At 51.1% G+C, this 12101-nt stretch overlaps 1 protein-coding gene across 2 annotated transcripts in view; it reads right to left on the bottom strand.

Moving 5' to 3' along the window:
* ARHGEF9 (Cdc42 guanine nucleotide exchange factor 9) overlaps positions 1-7411 on the bottom strand; it is a 221819-nt gene extending 214408 nt beyond the window's left edge. The window contains exon 1 of one of the 2 annotated variants that reach the window (XM_074882932.1): positions 7121-7411. The gene's annotated coding sequence lies outside the window, so the exon portion shown is untranslated. The remainder of the gene's footprint in view (positions 1-7120) is intronic. The other variant, XM_074882933.1, reaches the window with a different exon arrangement.
* Between the last annotated feature and the right edge of the window lie 4690 nt (positions 7412-12101).

The raw sequence follows: 12101 nt of genomic DNA, 5'->3' as shown, positions 1-12101 counted from the left end.
GCTTTCAAATCCTCTTGCTTCTGCCGGGGGGCAAGTTGTAGCCAAAACATTACACATAGCCCTGCGCAAGAGGACCTGCGGTTCGCACAGGCGAGGAACAGTGTTTTGCAACTTGGATAGCACAGCCTGGGAAATACAGCTATCGCTGCCAACCATCTAAGCCACAAAGATTAGTTAAGGGAAAAAAACCAAAGTGAAAGCAAACACAGGCAGCACAGCATTTGCTCTGGTGCTGAGATAAGAAACTGAGGCACGGACAGGTTAACAGGCGTCCTCGGTTGCGCCACGAGACTGCGGCAGATGAAAACAGAGCCTGCCACGTGCTGTACCTGCCAATTTACACCCGTACAATCCAGGCCATGTTTTCTGGCATCTCAAAGGCAGCGTTTTGATGGGTTTCTGTATCCCCCGCACACCCACATACACTGATTTTGCATCACTCAATGCATCTGCTACACATCACCCACAAGCAGGAGCGGGATAAGCAGCAAAAAGCTGCAAAATGTGATGAGGGACCATGCCCTGACTCTGGTTTCACTCCAAGTTTTCCTTTATCCTGAGGATTCCCATGACAAACCTGAGCAGCAACTTTGAGCAGAAACACAGGGATCTGGGCTAAGTGTGAACTCTGCACAAAACCAGCTTTGAGCTTTGCCACTCTGCCAGCAGCCCTGGATACTCTGCAACATCCTTTTAACGCAATGAGACATTTTAGGATGTGAGCAAGACCAAATCCTGCTCTTGCCCCAAACAATAGGCTCTGCAATAACGGTGCAACCAGAATTTCCTGTGCAGCGGCGCACGCCAGCTCCCGGAAGAAAATACCATGGGAAAGCGCTGCCACGAGAAAAGCTGCTTTGCAGTGCATCAGGGCAACTCCTTGAGGCTCACGGAGACACTGTTTTTGCAAAAAGCAAAGCACCACAACTAAGTCCAGGCCAGGAAGCAGGCAAAACCGCACCAGCAGCTCGAAACAGAAGCCGTCCAGCCTGGGAATAGCTGTGGATAATTCATTATTGCACCGAGCCTTTTGCAACATCTGGACGTGGCTTTCTCTCACGGATATTTCACTACCCTGCAGTCCTTGTGAAAACATTACATTGGAGTGGGCTATGATTTGGAAAGCTTCAGTCCCAGCTCAGCTGGGGTGAACCTGAACAACATTGCTACTCTCGCGGTGTGGGAAACTCAGGAGTGGGGCTGGCCCAGTGCATCCCTCACAATAAGGCAACCAGTCCACAGATGGTGCAGGTCCCGGCAAGAAAAGTGCAACCATTGGCACTGCATCAGACACTGAGAGGTAGCAATTGCATTTTAAATGCTCTGGTGTTGACCTGTTGGAGCTTCCTCCAAGAATGAGGGATCAAAACGGATTTCAATCCCAAACACAAAGCAAACAAAAAAATCCTACAGCAAAACAGGAACTGGGTATTGCACAGCTCTGCTGGGCTCAAGGATTTGAGGAGAGATGGGGAGAATTATTAGTGAAACAGGAAAGGACTAAACCAGCACGCTCAACACAGATACCACCAGCGCCCTGCTCCAAGCTCAAAAGCTTTTTGTCTTTCCACCTGACAACACGACGCAAGAGCTACAGGCTTGAAGGTGCAAACGTCATGTGCCTGGGCTCTGCTGCCATCCCCTCCCCCGTTCAGGGACCTCTGACCCTTCTCAGCCTCAGGAGATGCAATGAAACACAGGGTGGAGGACCACCCTTCACACACTCAACATATTTCTAACATCTCATTGTTACCATCTCTCTAGCTCTACTTGTAACACTTGTCATCAAACGTTGGTGTCATTCATTTTTCTATAATCTTTTTTGAAAAGGGGCAGAACCATTTCTATGAGGTTTTTTGACCCTAAAGTTACTTACCTGCCTAAAAGTATTGTATCAGGTTTGCATGGCAAAGTTTTGGTAGCCGGGGGCTGCAGGGGTGTCTCTGTGAGAAGCTGCCAGAAGCTTCCCCCGTGTCCGACGGACCCGCCGCTGGCCAAGGCCAAGCCCATCAGCAACAGTGGTAGCAACTCTGGGACAACGTATTTAAGAAGGGGGAAAACCAGCTGTGGAACAGCAGCTGGGAGAGAGGAGTGACAATATGTGAGAGAAACAGCCCTGCAGAGCCCAAGGTGAGTGAAGGAGGGGAGGAGGTGCTCCAGGCGCCAGAGCAGAGGTTCCCCTGCAGCCCGTGGTGCAGCCCGTGGTGAGGCAGCTGTGCCCTGCACTCAGGGAGCTCCACGGGGGAGCAGACACCCACCTGCAGCCCGGGGGGGACCCCATGACAGAGCAGGGGGATGTGCCCAAAGGGGGCTGTGACCCCGTGGAGAGCCCACACTGGAGCAGGCTCCTGGCAGGACCTGTGGCCCCGTGGAGAGAGGAGCCCAGGCTGGAGCAGGTTTGCTGGCAGCACTTGTGACCCCGTGGGGGACCCACACTGGAACAGTTTGTGAAGAGCTGCAGCCCATGGGAAGGACTCATGTGGGAGAAGTTCATGGAGGACTCTCTCCTGTGGGAGGGGACCCACAGTGGAGCAGGGGGAGAGTGTGACGAGTCCTCCCCCTGAGGAGGAAGGAGCAGCAGAAACAAGTGTGATGGACTGACCACAACCCCCATTCCCCATACCCCTGTGCCACTGCAGGGGAGGAGGGAGAGAATTTGGTAATGAAGTTGAGCCTGGGAAGAAGGGAGGGGTGGGGGAAATGTGTTTTAAGATTCAGTTTTTTATTTTGTCATTATCCCACTCTGATCTGATTGGTAATAAATGAAACTAATTTGCCCAAGTCCATTTTGTCCGTGACCATAATAGCTGAGTGATCTTTCCCTGTCTTTATCTTGATCCAGTAGCCTTTTATTATATTTTCTCTCCCCTGTCCAGCTGAGGAGGGGAGTAAGGGCAGCTGGGTGGGCACCTGGTGTCCAGTCAAGGTCAACTCACCATAAGTATCCATAGTAAAATACAGAAAATACAAGCATCACCTTTTACATCCAGCAGCACCTGCCCTTACACTGCACAGCCGTCCCTTCCCCAGCCGCCCAGGAAGCCCCTCACCATAGATGGGCAGAAAGCTCACCATTTATTTCAAGAGGAAAAAGTCAGAAAACAGGTGATGGCACCTGAGCCTGGCTTAGCAGCTATCCCAAACAATTCAGGATGCTTCAGGACCTTAAATGAGACCTCTTGGAACTAACACAATTAGCCAAATTTAGTCCCTTTTTGCTGGATTTACCACATACGAAGCACAAATTGTTGCAAAGCACATTGGTACGGACTGTTTAGAGACGGTGCTTGGGGCCTTTGCTCCAGTGGTACATTGCTACACAACAAAACGCCAGGTTTTGAGGAGAAACTGTACACCCAGCAGTTAGCATGCTGAATAGGTGACCGATAAAACAGAAACAAGAGGTTTTCATCCCCTTTCTTTCATCAGCTCACCTAACTCGTTTCTGCCTTGTTCTCCCCAGCTATGAAGAGGGGATGAGAGGTGTCACACCCCCACACAGCAGCTCCCACCAGCTGAGGCTGATCACCCCAAAGGGCAGGACTGTCCCCCACCAGCACAGGGGGACAAACTCTCACCAGCCGCTTAAACTAGTCAGCTGCACCTACAGCAGACAAATGTTTAAAGACAAAGAAAGCAAAGTCTCGATCAAGGAGGGCCTCTGGGTTTGGGATGGGGACAGAAGAGATGAGGGCAGAGACAGTGTGGCTGGAGAGCGCATGCTGGCTGGGACCCCAAATCCAACACACACCCCACACAAGAAAATCAACCCCCAGAGCCCCAGCAAAGCTCCTTGGCATTTCCACAGTGAAGGACTGGCTTTACTGGCCATGTGGATCTGGCTTGGGTCAGGACAAGCAATGAGCAGCTCGGCAACACATTCAAACAAAGGGAGATGCAGAGCTGTGGGTTCCAGATGGGGTGATGCCCTCTTTCCAGAGAGGAAAAGTTAAAAAAAAAAACACATGCAAGAACATCAGAGCAGCACGAAGCTCTCAGAGCTCAACCTACAGCAAAAAAGCCATTTACTGGGAGATAGTTGGAAAATGCATTTTTAAGTGGTTTCATTAAAAAAAAAAAATAATCAAACGCTACTTCATGATTTCTTATTTTAACAACCACTCGGTTGCCCTGCATGCCACAGTGAGACAAGTAACTGGTCTCCCTGTGAATGTAACGCCCCAAAATTCATTCACTAGTGTGTAGGTGCATGGTAATTTTATTATACCATTTAGGCACCACGAAACTCTTCCCTAAGAGGCTGTAGTTTCCAGACGTGCATCGCTACCTGCTTAATTATCAAGCTGAGCTCACCGGGCCCATCTCCCGCGCTGCTGAAATCCTTTACAATGTTTGCAAAATGCCCCCTTCTGGCAAATTATAACTCAGGTTTTCGGGTCATATTGTGTAGATGAAGAAAACTCCAATAAATCTGTCATTTAACGGAAAATTAATGCTGCGTCCTAATGTCAGCACCAAACGCAGAAATAACCTCTTTTCCACAGACAGCTATTGCATGTTTGACATAAGAAGGCCAAATACAACAAACCTTAAATTAAAAAAAGCCCCACAAAAATCAAAGTTGGTGATGCTTATGCCCTGAAACATGGCTGGCAAGGGGCTACTGGGCAAGACACATGGTCAGATCCCTGGCTCGCGGTGCTGGCAGGCACCTGGCCCACGGAAGAGGCCACAGTGGGAGCAGCGGTCACGCAGGTGGCTCAGCAGCGGCCGCACTCCTTTTGTATATGGTTTGCTCCTTCTATTTCTCTTTTTTTACCCATGTTATTTACAGGAAGCTTGCTTTTTTTTTTTAAGCAAGGCAGAGTAGTTTTATTAAATCAACTAATATTATTGCAAAAATTGGGCAAATAAACAGCCAGGTAAACAAAGGCAGAAATAACTGCTCCGAGCGTAACCAGGTTGCAGTAATTAGCTGGGTGGTTTTCAGCTCCCAGCCTCAGATCCTCAGGGTTCCCGAGACTATTTCTGAGAGTTCTTAGAAAGGTAAGTCCAAAAGCAAACCCATTCTCACGCTTCACCTGGAAGTTTCACAGGAGCCTGCAAGCTGAAAAGAATAAAAAAAAAAAAAAACCACTGAACAGGATGGTTGAGAGTAATTAGCACTCAGAAAAATGAGCGGTAACAGCAGCAGGAGAGGGCAAGATACTCCAGTGCTTGGGGAACCAGGATGGAAAGAAACGACACTTGCAACAGGTATGGGACGAACCAAAAATGAAGCCAAAGGCCAGAAAATCAACCTGTTGCACCCATCATGTTAGTACCCAGGATCAAGAACTGTAGTTTCCAGACTCATCACCTCGAGACAGACCTTTCCCCAGTGCTTCCAGCTTAACTCATCAGGAGGCTCCCCCAAAGGAGATGATGTGTTTTCCCTTCCCTTGCTTGCACATGTATGTGCGATGCACCTGCTTCTTCTTCCTCCCACAAGCAGCTTCTCCCCTCGGACCACTGCCTCTTCCTGCCAAAGGGCTCATGTCCCACCTGCATGATGGCCACCACCCAAAGCTCCAGTTTGAGAGCCCCACGAGCAGCCAGCGGAGCTCCTGGGCTCTGGGATGGGTCGTCTTCTGCAGGAGAAGGACATGGCAGCGAGCTCACTGCGACCTCTCTGAAAGATGGAGCCCATCCTGAGGTGGCACAGCTGCCCGTCCTGCCCCGCATCCCCACCACAGCGGGCACCTCAGCCACAGGTGACACAGGAGGACAGCAGGTTTTGCTCCGAGCAGCTCTCGTTGCACAACCTCCCTGGGCAACGCGGATGCCAGGCAGCGCAGCACAGCACACCCCTCTCCCACCCTGACACGACCACCCGGTTGGTTCTCCTTACAGGAATGCGTAAAAATCAAATTAATTAATTCCAGCTGTGCGCAAGGGTGTGAACAGCATTCACACCACAGCGGGGAAACGAGATGGCACAGCAGAAATTCAGCGCTCCCAGTCCCTGTCTGGTCACTTGTTCAATCAGGGACTGAATGCCGCTGGCGTGAGCCGTCCTGCCAGCACTGGGCACCCACAGCGCACGAGCAGGGCAGCCCAAATGCCTCTGTGCGGGGACTCCAGCAGAGCATCCACCTGGACCGGGACAAGTTAACTTACTTCAATAGACGTAAATTCAGCACTTTTCTTTTCCCCAAGGCCAATCAGTGAAGGTATGGTGGAGGGAGTGAACAGCATTCCATAGATATTTGATTTAAACAGTTACAGTACGTTTAGATCCAGCTTGCTGCATCACAAACTGAGGTTTTAATAACCTGTAACCAACAAGCCGCTAAGCCCCGTGCAACATGACTTCTGCACCACAGCCCGGCCTGATTTAAAAACGGAGCTGGTGCTGGCTTTGCCGCGAGCTGTCGCCACTTGGGGAAAAGTGTCGTGCCTCATCTTATAATAAAACGCAAGAGAGGAGCAGGGAGGTTATATCAGCTATTAATCCCTGTATTTTGAAATAGCTCATCTAATAAATGTTAAGGTGTAAAACAAAACCAGAGGTGGAGATCTGAACATGGCATCTAACAGGAACCCTCCAGCCAGGCTCTGTAAACACATGAGTAAGACTTTCTCACCGAGGTTGCCCCATCAGCTTCCCTAGGACTACTAAAACCAGTAAGGACTGAACCCTCCCAACCAAAAACATTCACTACAGCCAACAGAAATACTCTCCTGGACTCAAACATACTTTGAATCAGCCTGGGTGAGTAATGACCCAGTTCTTAGGTAGTTCACACGAGTGTAAACCGGGCATAAACTATTGAAATCTGACACATACAGTGGAAAATAAAACCAGGCTGCAACCAGAATTGGGCCCAGCTCAACTTCAAGTTAGTACTTCCTCAGTAGCTCAAAAAAACCGAAAAAAACCACCAACAAAAGAAATATTTCCATTTTATGTTCTACAGAGTTTTGGTTTCAAAACCAATCTGAACTTCGCGGCTTTGTGCTCCTACTGGGGGGTCGGGAGGGGTCTGTCCTACAGGTACCTGCGCAGGGGGGTGACACGTATTTATCAGATCAGAATACAAAGAAAACGGATGCGACCCTCTACCCTGAGAGTCCCGGCCCCGAGGGGACTCTCAGTCGGTCCCAGTCCCGCTCTTACCTCACCGCATGGCCTCGGCGCCGCACACTAACACGGTCTCGGGAAATAACCACAACTCTCCGCTGGCGTCTTGAAGTTGAAATGTTAAAAAAAAAAATAATAATAATAAAAAATTAAAAAGCGACTAAAGGTGCGAGCTCCTCCGAGAAAAATGAAAAATTAAAAAAAAAAAAAAAAGCTGGAAAAGGGGGTGCCCGTGCCATGCACGGCCCCGTCCGCCGGGCCGCCCCGGGACCTGCCTCCCGCCGCCGTCCCGGCTCTGCCCGGGGAGCGCTCCCCGCCGGCCCCGGGACCGGCCCGGGACCCGCGGCCCCGGCCCCGGCACGGCGCCGGCAGAGCGCTCAGCGGGCGGCGGCGAGGACCGCCCCGGGCCGGGCGAGGGCTGCCCCGGGGGCCGGCGGCCGCCCGCGGGCAGCGGGGCGCGGGGGGCGCCCGCCGAGGCCCGGCGCGGGCCGCGCTGCTCCGCCGCCGCCGCGCATCCCCCGCAGCCCCGTCCCGTCGGGGCCCGCCCGGCGCCGGCCGGTGCTCGCCGCGCGCGGGCGCTGCCCGAAAATCACAGTAATAATAAAGAGAAAAATTCAGATTTTTTTTTTCTTTTCTAAAAGAAGGTCCCGGGCCTGAATGCCAGCGGGAGCCCGGAGGGAAACTTTCTGCAGCCGGTGCGGCACGGAGCCGGTCCCCGTTTCCCCCCCTCCCGCCGGCAGCCTGCGCGGCGCCGCCCGCCGCTGCGCTCCGCGGGCGCGGAGGAAGCGCGGGGGAGGCTCCGCGCCCGCTGGCAGCGCCCCGGGGTGACGGGGGCTGCGTCCGGGGGGCGATGCCCAGAGGGGCAATTTGGGGAGGGGGGAAGATGCTTTTTGGGTAAACGGTGACCCCGCTCACCGCAGCCCAGGGGGTTGTTGTTTCCCCCGCGCGATATGAACAATCAGAGGAAGTGCGGCCACGTCTGCTCCTGCCACCGGTGTGGAGGGGCGACCGGGGTGACAGCCCCAGCCCGCCCCACAGCAGCCCTCACACACGGAGAAACTGAGGCACAGGAACTTGGCATTGAGGGCCTGGCCCCGCTCCTGGCCACGGCACTGCCCTAGGAAAGGTGCCCGGCCACCTCTGGCCTCTCCTGCAGGGGCTGAAGGGGCCCACATGGGCCAACACCCCCCTTTGCAGGTGTAGAAAGACCCTTTGCCTTAGGGCCAAGTCAGACCACCAAACACCAGGTTTCACCACAGCTTCTCCACCTCTATTGAACTGCCCGTATGGTGAGATTTAAAAAACCACCTCAGTTTTATTCAGGCTCCTTACTTCTGAATGGGGTTGCCATCACAGGCTGAGTCCACTGTTAACTTCTTTCCAGCTTCTTTTTTCTCCCTCTCTGGGACAAAGACCACTTCTTTCTCCACCTTTCTCCTCCTCCCACACAGAGAGGAGACCTTTTACACTGCCACAAGCCCACCTGGGCAAAATCAGATCATTTGGGTTTGGCCAGGTGCTTCAAACTACTCATTTGACAACCCACAGACACCTGGTGAAGCAGCACTCAGCTTTACCAGCTGATCCCCAACCCTGACGGGACACAAGTCGAAGTTTGGGTTCCTATTTCTACCCCAGAAAAACACCTCTGGAGAAAATTAACTTCCAAGCAGCACTGCCTGAAAGCTTGTAACGACAAGGCAGGGCTCTCCTGCCCCAGCCACACATCCCCACCAGCTCTCTGTAGAGCCCCTGCAAACCCAACAGTGCTTTCCATCAGCGCCTGGCCTGGAGGTGTTCCTGCGTAAAAAGGATAAAAAGGAGACCACACAAATAAAAGAACTGCTTTTAAGAAACAGCCTTTATAACATTAAAAATATTGGAGAGGAATGAAATCATTATTTAGGCAAGGCTTAACGGATTTAATTGCTGCTTTTCCATTGCATGTAATTGGTGTTTTAAGTTATATTAGTAGTGTTTCCCATGGAGAAGCAGGTGTGTGCTGCAGAAAGAAGGTGTTATTAATAGGATAACCACAATTAAGTGTAATTGGGATCATCATCATATCAATCACTCCATGGAGCAGCACAGGCTCAGAGTTTTCCACCTGGTTTTCGGATTGTTTCAGTGATGCGTGGAATTGCAAATGCTTTCTTTGGTTTTGGGCACAGACGGCAAAAAGCCCCTTAACTTTTTCTGTCAGTGTCCCATTCATGGAGAGTTAACCCAAGGGCCAAATATCCACCCCAGTTGTTCCAGTGCTTCTCCAAACATTCAAATCCAACCCTACCTAGCTTGGGGTAGAGCTGAGATGCCTTCATGCCACAGAACTCATGCAGTCTGGTGTTTTATTTTATTCTTTACTGCAGAAATTCATCAATATACCCAAGAGCAGGATGGATCTGCCAGGAAGAAAAACTCAGTAGGCAAAATTGTTGCTGCCCTGGTAGTCTCAGAGGAGTGCAGAATTACACCTTTTCCATAGGAAGAGTGAGATTTTGAGTGTTCATTAAGCTACAGTGGAGGACAAGAGATGGGGAACTCTTGATGGCTTGGGAAGATGCAGCAGTGGGTATGATAGGCAATACCTTGCAGCAGTCATCCTAGCACCCTTCAGTCCTGATCTGCAAAGTCACACCAATACTGCAACAAGGAGCAATGCCCTTGTGCCAAGCCGTCCCCACAGGCTGTCCATCGCTGCGTTACTTCCATCCCCCTTTCCTCGGTATCACCAGCAGTGTCCCTGCCACACACCAAAATGGGCCAGGCCTGGGTAGCACACAGTCCTTTCACACTGGTAATCCCATCAGGGGGATTTAAACTCACGTTTAGGGGGATTTAAACTCACACTTAAGTGCGTGGTGTAACCCAGAGCCATTGCAGCTGTCAGTATTTGGCTGCATCACCGACAGCTTACGCTGCTGGCAGCACCAGCTTCCAGAGTGTCACCACACTGGACCATGTTGCCTTTCTGCTCCGAGAAGGAAATGGGTCATCCCCGATGTTTGACGGAGCAAACAGCATCATGGCATGGCAGCGTTTGAGGCTGTTTTCATCTTGCTGGTGGCCAATGCTTCTCCCAAGGAAGAGTTCAGCCCTGCTGGTGCCACAGACAGGGGTCACATCCAGCCCCCTCCCCATCCCGTAAACACCCAGGACAAAGGGAAACACCCATGGGCAGCTCCGGCATGTGCAGCACCACTTGTCTTGGGTGGTCAGAGACATGGGACTAGGGGCGTCAGCTGTGAAAATGAGGGCTCTTCTCCAGATTGCATTTTCCTTTCGCACTTGGAGCACTAAGCTGTGACATCTGTTCTCTACTTGCAGGAAGCAGCTAGAAGCTCACTTTTCTAGAAAAGAAAGGTGCAAGTCTGAGCAAATCATACAACTTCATAAGCTGGGCTTGAAGAAAACCTTCAGATACATTAAGAAAAAAAAAATCTCAACAACCGCAAAATCCAGGGGCAACAAAGCTCACATAACTGTATGTGCATCTCCCAGGGAAGAGGGTAACACCCTGCAACTCTCAGCCCTTTTTCCCCAAAACCCCACCTTTTACAATGTATTAGCCCTTAAATCTTAACAAACAGCTCACCAGACAGGGTGAGGTTTTTTCCCCTCTGCTAAATCAACACCTGCCAACAGCCACCTTAGCTAGCCAAAGGTGCACTGCATGAAGTAATGAGTTTCCCCCTCCTTCCCCTCCCTCCCAACAGTATTATTTCCATTTTCTTCAGCTAAAGCTGCTTGTGGACTAAAAATCACTGAGTACTGGAGTGGGCCCTGAATTTGTGACTGATTAGAAACACCTCATGCACTTACCTGCTGTATAGCAAGTCCTCCAGACCTCCTCGGCTGCTTCTGTAGAGGTGACCATGCTGCAAGAAAACCAGTAAACCACGAATTATTAAATGACTCATAGAGAACATGGGGCCACTTCTACTTTCCCTAAAGGTACCAGGCTTTTTTTTTTTCTATGAACTAGAATGAAATCTAGCCCAGGGTCACCCATCACCAGCTGACCAACAGTGCCATGCTAAGACAGCATGGTTCAGTCCCATATATAGTTCTGGCCCTTTCTGGCCTACTGACTTTTGAAACTGGAGTTTGGTGTTTGATAGTCAGGGGTGTCATCACAGAGCCCTGAGCAGTGATAGTCCCAGGAGGTTGGTTGTATGCCCATGAGAGAAGAAACCTATAGCTATCTGGACACAGCAGCTGTTTCATCACCCATCTTTCCATCATCCTCAGCTTCAGCATCCCAGCATCTCTCTACCTTGCCTGAGGGTGAGGAGGCCAAGCCACACCATTTCTCCAGCCCCACAGGACCATCATCCTAGCATTTCTAGGCTCCCCTTTACAAAGATCCTCCAAAAAAACCTCCTCTTACCCAGCACAGGAGCACCACTGTTGCTTGTCCCCAGGTCAGAGCTGCCATCCTTCACCTCCCTCTGGGCCTCATTAATATCCCTTCTCCTAAGGACCAGGCACAGGAGTAGCCCAGCAGCAATCTCTTCTGGCTCAGGTGCAGGAGGAGACAGACCTTCATCACCCCTGTTAACTAAGGGGAATAGCACCGATTCACATATCTGAGTGAGGTTTGTAGGATCAGACCTTATGAGCACATGCTCCCTCAAGGAGCACCCTGTGCATTGCCACAGTGCTACTTCTTTTTTTACATGAACCGCAGTCACTGAGCTCCAGGCAGCCCTTGGCTGTGCTCCTGGGCTTTGCTCGGAGGCAGAAAGAGCGAAACAATAACTGGGTTCGTTTGAGTAGAAACTGAAAACCAGCAGAAAACACTGGCAATACTAAAATCAGCAGAAAGACGTTAAATCCTGCTTATGCCGGGGAAATTCCTGGGTGCTTACTTCCAATGCTCTGCAGAGAACTAAATGACCAAATTTGCAGGCAGGCTCATGGTGAAGATTCTTGTCTCAAATAGGAGGTGATGGACCCCAGGTGAGAAATAAATGACAGGAGTGAATGGACTTTCCTTTGAATATTACCTTAGGCC

Source organism: Strix uralensis, chromosome 13 (genome assembly GCF_047716275.1).
Source record: "Strix uralensis isolate ZFMK-TIS-50842 chromosome 13, bStrUra1, whole genome shotgun sequence".
In the NCBI taxonomy this organism is placed as follows: Eukaryota; Metazoa; Chordata; class Aves; order Strigiformes; family Strigidae; genus Strix; species Strix uralensis.
The sequence above is the reverse complement of the archived record's forward strand: the minus strand, read 5'-3'. Positions and strand labels throughout refer to the sequence as shown.